This window comes from Camelus dromedarius, chromosome 28 (assembly GCF_036321535.1).
Source record: "Camelus dromedarius isolate mCamDro1 chromosome 28, mCamDro1.pat, whole genome shotgun sequence".
In the NCBI taxonomy this organism is placed as follows: Eukaryota; Metazoa; Chordata; class Mammalia; order Artiodactyla; family Camelidae; genus Camelus; species Camelus dromedarius.
Window position 1 is genome coordinate 14,171,914 of NC_087463.1, and position 7,828 is coordinate 14,179,741.

A 7,828-nucleotide genomic window follows, 5' to 3' on the forward strand; every position below is an offset into this window, starting at 1 on the left:
CTTTTTCTGAGTTTTTAACCTTGTTTCTGCAAGTAGATTGGGAACTCCTCAGGGTGGGGTGGACACTGTGCTTAAATCATCTTTCGGTCCCCTGGCAGACAGTAGGTGTTCGATCAATGTGCTCTGAGCGATCAGTATGGAAATCATTCTATCTCTAGGACTTTGTTCGGATCCAAAAAACAGAAGAGAGCAGTAAACAGTCTCAGTGACCTAGCTGAGAGCTCTCGTGGGCGGTGACTATAAGGCCTGGAAAAGAACCCTGTATCTGGACTTACACCCGCTCTGCAGTGCCAGGAACGACTCTAAGTGATGCTCACTAGTCACACGGTGTGCGTCCCAGAGCCAGTGAGGGAAAGCGCAACAGCGATCTGCCCTCCCTCCCTCTCTCTGTCCACCCCTCCCTCCCCACCCACACACTTTCATCTACTCCAATACAGGCTTTTCACTAACACCTTGATGTAGCTTAGTCATAACTGCTAACATGTACGGAGCGCCTACTGTTTGCTCGGCACAGTGCTCACCACTTCCCAAGTGCTATTTCACCGAAACCTGGCACCAGCCCTTTGAGGAAGGTTCTACTTCCCACGTTAAAAGTACTGAAAAGAGCAGTCAAGTTGTTGCTCAGGGCCACTTAGGTAACTGATGCAGGACTCAGGCTCCCTTGATCTTATTCTAAAAGCCCCTACTTTAAAACAACTGTAAACTACGAGGCAGATTCTTCATCTTGGTTGGGGAGAGAGGCAGGGCAGACTGCATGCACCTGCACTGTCTTCAGCTTCACAGAGTCCCAGAGCCAGGATGCAACGCTCCATTGTGATTAAGCCAGAGAAGATACCAAGCTCAGTTTCTCAAAGCCACCCCCTGACACTCAGGAACAGGTCAATTGATTCATTTAGGGAGCACAGTGTATCCTTGGCTGTGCCACACGAGAAGCGGCGAGTGACAAGGTCACATAGCACTGTAGAAACTCTCTACTGGGCCACAGAGCATACATCACAGCCACACACTCACTCGTTCATACGGCAAGTGTTTACTGAGTGTCTACTATATTCCAGGCACTGTGCTAGGATCAAGGGGTTAGAAAGTAATCAACACATGGCGTGAGGTGCTGACTACCTAGTGAGAAAACAGATATGCAGACACACGATTACAGAGGTGAATCCGGGAGTGAGCAGTGTCTGCAGGAGCCTGGCGGAAGAAGGGGAAAACAACTGTGCTGGAGGTCAGGGAGCCTTTCTCGCCGCCCCGGGGGCCCTGGCTTCATGCACATTCACATCTGACTCCTGTGCCTCTTCCCGCTTTCCCACCCTCTTCCCTGACACCGACAGATTCCACCGCACTCTCCGGAGAATGGAACTTTGACTGACAGCTGAGCTTAGAAACTCTGGTAGCTCCCACAGAGACACTGAGTCTCCTGGAGAGAGCACAGGTGTGGGAGGGAGAAAATGAGAGGCAGGAGGAGAGAGTGGGAGGGGAGAGAGAGCATGAAGCAGAACACATACCTGCGAGCACCCAAAACTCTCTCTGCATCTCCAGAACCTGTACTCTCTGGTCACTGTTGGAAACAAACAAAAAAAGTGAATGCATTAAATACATAGAAACACATACATACACAAATATACGCACGTACATGTGTATAGAAACACATACACACACATAAACATGCATATATGCACGTACACACATCAGAGCCTCCTGCTTCCCCACCAAGCTCAGTGCCCTTTATCCTGTCCTCTCTGTGAACACCCCAAAATGGTCAAAACCCCAACTGAAGGTGGTCTGAGATCTTATCTGGCTTTAAGCCATCTGGAGTCCATCGGCAGGCTTGCCTAGTCCCTTGCCTAAGAAGCTGTTACAGAAGAAGTTAATTTAGCACAGCCAAGCTCGTGATGATAGAGACAGAATGAATCAATCAAAACATTCATTTATATTTGATGAACAAGAACCTTAAATGAATGGACAAATGAGCCCACACTGAGGCCCTCCTATGCACCAGGGCCTGTGCCAGGAATGTTTAAGAGTATTACTTATTTTAATCCTCACACTAACTTTATGAGGTAAGGATTATTACCTTTGTTTTGACAGCAAAGATTCTGAGGGTCAGAGTGGGTAAGTTTCTTTTCCCAGATAATATAAAAATGCTATTAAGCAACCAAGCTGGAATCTCTACTGTTCCACAGTTGAAACCAGAATTGTGTGCTCTGCCGGATGGTAGACGCATGGGGGAAGTATAAAAAATAGACGATACAGACTAATATTTGAAGGGCTCAGGGATTGGCAGGGAAGGGAAGAATGCCCTTGAGATACAGCGGGAGCCGGAGGGCAAGCACACCCGTCCCCACCAGAGCATGTGAGGACCACGCCACGGGGATGCTGCCCACGGTCCAGCAAGTGCTGTGTGGAAGCACAGGGCTCTGAGCTCAGAAGAACGCAGTGGTTTCCTAACGAGGGTCAGGGTGGTCTGGTGCAGGTCTAGGTGGGTCAGTGGAGCAGCAAAAGGGGAAGTCCATTAACAGGCCCATGAGTGAAAATAATTTCCTCTATGATAAAGGCAGCATTTCAAGTTAGTGGGCAAAGGATGACTTAGCCAATAAATTGTTTGGGTTGTTTGCTAGCAATCTGCTAAAAAGAAAAGCTTTATTCTAGCTTTGTACAGTACGTAAAAACAAATTCCAAAAGAGTTAAGGATTTATGTGAAAATAACCTTAGAAGAACTAGGAGAAAACATAGGTGAATATCTCATCTTAGAACAGAAAATTTTCTAATGCTTGCAAAGGAAGGTTTACAAATAAAAGAACAGATAGACTCAATTCCATAAAGAATTTTAAACTCCAATATACCTAATCAAATACTGTTAAACTTTAAATAATACACAACAAACTGGGGAAAACAAGAAACAAATGTGAGAGACAGAGGTTAGTATTCTTAAGCTATAGGATGCACTTAGAATCAATAAGAAAAGAAATTTGAATTTTTAAAAATATCATCAATGGATCTCAATGGCATAATTCCCAAATAAGAAATGCAAATGGCCAATAGGCTTATAAAAAATATTCAAATTCACTAAATATTTAAAGGCAAATAAAAAAATTTTAATTGTACAAAAGTGAGTGGTTTTTTGCATTTTTTTCATTTTATTTTTTGTTTAAAAAGTAAATATATTTACATGGTCCCCAAATCAAAAAACAAAGAATACAGTTACGAGTCTTTCTACCACCCCTGTCTCCCATCTGCCTGGGGCTCACCACACCCCAGACAGGCAACCACTTCTATGAGAATTTGTGTACATGTCCAGAGTTTATATACATATACACAAGCAAATACCAGTATGCATTATCATTTATTTTCCTCCCTTTTAAATAAAACATAGCATATTATATATACAGTTTCACAAACATAGCTTCTCCCTCTTAACAATATATACTAGACAACTTTTAATGTCTAGTGTATCAAAAACTTCTCTATTTATCATTACGTAGCTTTTTATTGTATAGGTGTGCAATAATTTATTTAAATGGTTTCCAGTCTTTTACTCTCGCAAGCAATGCTGCAATGAATAACCCTGAACATACGTCATTTCCCAAATAGGCCAAGGTATCTGTAGAATGAATTCCAAGAAGTGAAATTGCTGGTACCAAGGATATATGCATTTTTAATTCAGAAAATGCTGCCAAATTGCCTTCTCTAAGGGTTTTATCAATTTACACACCCACCCAAAATACATGAGTGTGCCTGTCTCTCCACAGCCTTGCCAGCAGAGTATGATATCAAGTTTCTGGAACTTACCAAATGGATGAGTAAAAAGTGGAATCTCAAGATATTTTCAATTTGCATTTCTTCTATTATAAGTGAGTCTGGGCATCATTCCATATATTAAATAACCATTTTTATCTCCTTTCCTCTGAAATGTATGTTTATTTTCTTCAAATTGTGCCCAATTTTTTTTGTATAGGATAATGTCTAGGAAGTATCACAACACAAGGACTCAGACACAGACTATCAATAGGTGTAGAAATTGATACAAACCTTTTTCAGGGATCATTTGGCAACATATATCAAAATCCTTAAAATGTACATATTCTTTGACTCAGAAACTCCATTTATAGAAAGTTATCACAAAGAAATAATCATAGCTGTGGAAAGATGTCCATGTGTAAGGATGTTCTTCCAGCAATGTTTATGTCAAAAAACTAGAATTTGCCTCTCTCTGGAGTCTCTTGAGTGCTCACTTACATTTCTCTCTGCATCTTTCTTCTGCTTTTTTCTGTAATTTGGCTTGTCTGGTGCCTGTCAATGCCAATCACTGATCGTTGCCTCAAAATGGCTGCCCCAATATGGCAGCCTCAACAGTCAAAAAATTGGCGCTGACTAACAGTGCTACATCAGGGCCAGAGATGGCAACTAAGTGAGCCAGCCTGTCTGAATCTCAACTGCAAATTCCTGGGAGAAGGATTATCATTGTCTCAAGAGGAATCTGGGGTCAACTGCGGGTCTAGAAAATTGTAGTCTTTTGGGGAAGGGCTGCCATACTTCAATGGTGATATTTGATGAAATGATACTTCTTGTCTAGCAATTCTGAAGATAGAGCAGTGCCCTGGCAGTTAGAGCTTTAGAGCATCAGAAGCATGCATTCACTTATCACTTCTACCTAAGCACATGCCAGGACCCCAGCGCTGATAAGAGGAGCCTAGCCTGCAGAAGTTTGAGGAAGCAAGATTGATCCAATGAGCAACAGTTGTTATTTACCATACTTCAATAATTACTTCTTCAATTGGTTGGTATTTCAAAAACAAAGCTTATCAAACTAAGCCACAATTTCTGTGATTTCGTATCTGAACCAGCAGCCACTTCTTGTGAAGAAGGAAGAAGACAACTCAGCTACAGTACACGTACTTGTAGAGAAAACACACTCTTTCCAATGTCCTGAGAGCATTTTGCACCTGCAAAACCTTCATGACCTTTTTGTTTTGTGAATGCCAGGTGGAGGCTTGCATAATTTCTTTGCTGGAGGAGAAGAGCCTCTGGTGAATTGAGGATTTTCCACCAATTTCTCCTCAGCCCAGAGGACAAATTTGAGAGTCATTTCAAAGTTATAAGTCTTAGTGAGTAATCTGAGGTAGACGAAATAAAAGAGAAAAAAAATCTGTGGGATTTCTAGCTTAGGAACTTGAGGGGATCGTACTGTCATGGAGTAATCCAGAGCGTAGAGAGTGTCCGAGGGACAGGAGCAGGCATCATGGGACATGTTGACCTTGAGATAATATACATCTATCAGTGCTACGGGTCTGGAGCTCTGAAGTGAGTCTGGCACTGAAATTTCAGTCATGGAGTATTCTAGTTTGGGGTCCCCCCAAAAGAGAACCTGAGGCACAGACTTGGGCACAGGTAGTTTAGTTGGGAGGTGACACCAGGGAGCAAAGGCCAGGGGAGAGTGAGATGGGGAATGAAGAAAAGCCAGTAAAGGGTGTGTTACTGAGTTGCTTGTCTCAGGGGGCAACTGGAGCTCAGTCTCACTGGAGACTCTCTGAGGTTACACAGTAGTAACCACCACAGAACGATTCCTCTAAAGATGGGAAGCTGAAACATTTACCCACTTACCACATCCCTCCATTGGTTGAGGGCTGCACCCAGGAATTGTTAACTCCTCCATACTTCCTGCACTGAGGCATGGCCTGCCACAGCTTTAGCAGGAAAGTACAGAGGCACCCAGAGCATTCTAAGGTGTACAGGGAGACGTTCAGGACCGGTGCGTTAAAATCCAGCGGGCTGAGCAGACATGGTGCAGTGTACGTACAGCATCTGCTACAGAAATCAAGAGGGTGTGGGTCATATTTGACATCCTTGAGTGGATAAGATTGGTGACTCTAGAGACAAGGGAAGAAGCACACAGACAGCATCTCAGGACCCAGAGGACAAGATAAAGAGTGATCAGAGAGGGAGGGTGATCAGGAGAGTGTCACATCAAACAAAGGAGACTCAGGAAAGCGAGGGTCTCCAGATGAGAATGGTGCACCAAATGAGGCAGTGTTAAGATTGGCTGAGACTGTTGCTAAGAGTGGAGACAAAAGCTTCACTGCTTTTGGAGATAGCAGATGTAATCTGGGGAAAGGGAGGTAGAGGGGTATAAGCCACTCCTTCAAGAACTTTGGTTTTAAAGAGAAGGGGAGATATGCTGGTGGTTGGGAACATGGGGGTGGGAGTAGTGATATGCTCGTAAATTTTAACAACCAATTCTCAGGATACAAAAATAAAGCCCTGAGATGTCCATAGCGTAAATACTCATGGCTGATTTCAAGCTACCAACATGATGTCAACTGTCCTACAAAATTGCTGACATTTTAACAGTCAGCTCTTGTGAGCTGGTAGGAGTTAGCTACAGCCATCCACTGGATGGGAAGGAAGGAGTGTTGTGTTGATCTTCTCATTGATGTTAACAGGAGAAAAGCCAATGGACCAAGCCAATGGAGAAGGAGTGATGGAAGATACAGGAGTGAGAGTATAGTGAAAGTCCTTGGAGCCAAGTCCTGAAGGAAGCTGAAGGGGCTGAAATAAACACAGTGGCCTTAGAATGGAGGAGAGAGATGATTGAAAGCCGTAAGGAGTGCAGAGGTAGGACAGAGAGGCATTGAGGAAGTAAACCACTACACAAACCTACCTCCCCCAGCATCTGACACAGGGAAGCTAGAAGATGACAATCTGTCCCTTCCATGGGGAAGGGGAGCAGGGTTTGGAAGAGCTCACAAGTGGCCCAGGAATGGTGCTCAATTAGAGATGAATGAAAGAACTGCTTCAGTTTCCACAAGTGAGGTCAGAAATCATAAACTAGCCATGGTGCCAATCAACATGGTCCATGAATGTTTAACAAACCGAATGAGAAGCTAGTTTCTCTCCCATGAGTCTGTTCTGACAGAGGGGCTGGAGGGGTTAGGAAGTCCTGAGACTCTGAAGTGAAAAGAGCAAGGGAGATGCAGAGAGGGATGGTTGGTTGGCAGTACAGGCAGAGGGTCACATGGAATCCAGCAGGTGCAACTTGACTGGTTTTAACAATAGTCATGATCAAACCTATTCCCACACCCGCGTCAGTGTAGCCAAGGTGCGCTTCCAAAGACCCAGTGGTCTTGGCACGTTTCCCCCAAAGTTTGGGAAAAGAAAGGCAATTCCTTGAGTACTCTGGAAACTTGAAGCCAGGACACTGACCCTAAATGGCTGTCACCTGGTGCCAGAGACATAACAACGATGGCCGGACTCTGGACACCTGGGTCTGCTAATGTCTACGTCGACTCGAACTTCGGTAACTTGATCAAATTGGTCACTCTGGGCAGCTTCTTCTAAGACTTGGAAGTGGGAGGATCCACAGCACAGAATGTATGGCCGAGACCTCGTGCTTCCTTTGCTTTTTCTTCTTTCTTTTTTCCTTTTCTCCTACCAGATTCTTGGCGTCTTTGTCTTTTGAAGAGGGTGATGTTCTGTTGGAGTTCAGCAGATGCTCTGGTTGCCTGGGTGGGTCTGTGGATGTGAGGTTTGGTGTATTTGTGGGTGAGGGTGAGCTACGAGCATCCTTCTACTCTGCCATCTTGGCCAAAAGTGACCTTGTGCTTCCTTGAGTGGTTTGCTGCTTCCTACATGAGAAGGCAGGAAGAGGACTCAGAAAGCCACCTGATTTTCTGTGCAGTTGTGGGTGGTGTGAAGTGTGCAGGTTTATTTACTGCTCAGGCATCTGATAAAACCAAGGCCAGTGTTTCACCTGAGAGCGGTTATCAAGAGAAAAATGTCAATAGGTCATAGCTTTGCCTCTTGAGGACAAAACCCTCCACTGGCCCATGTCCTG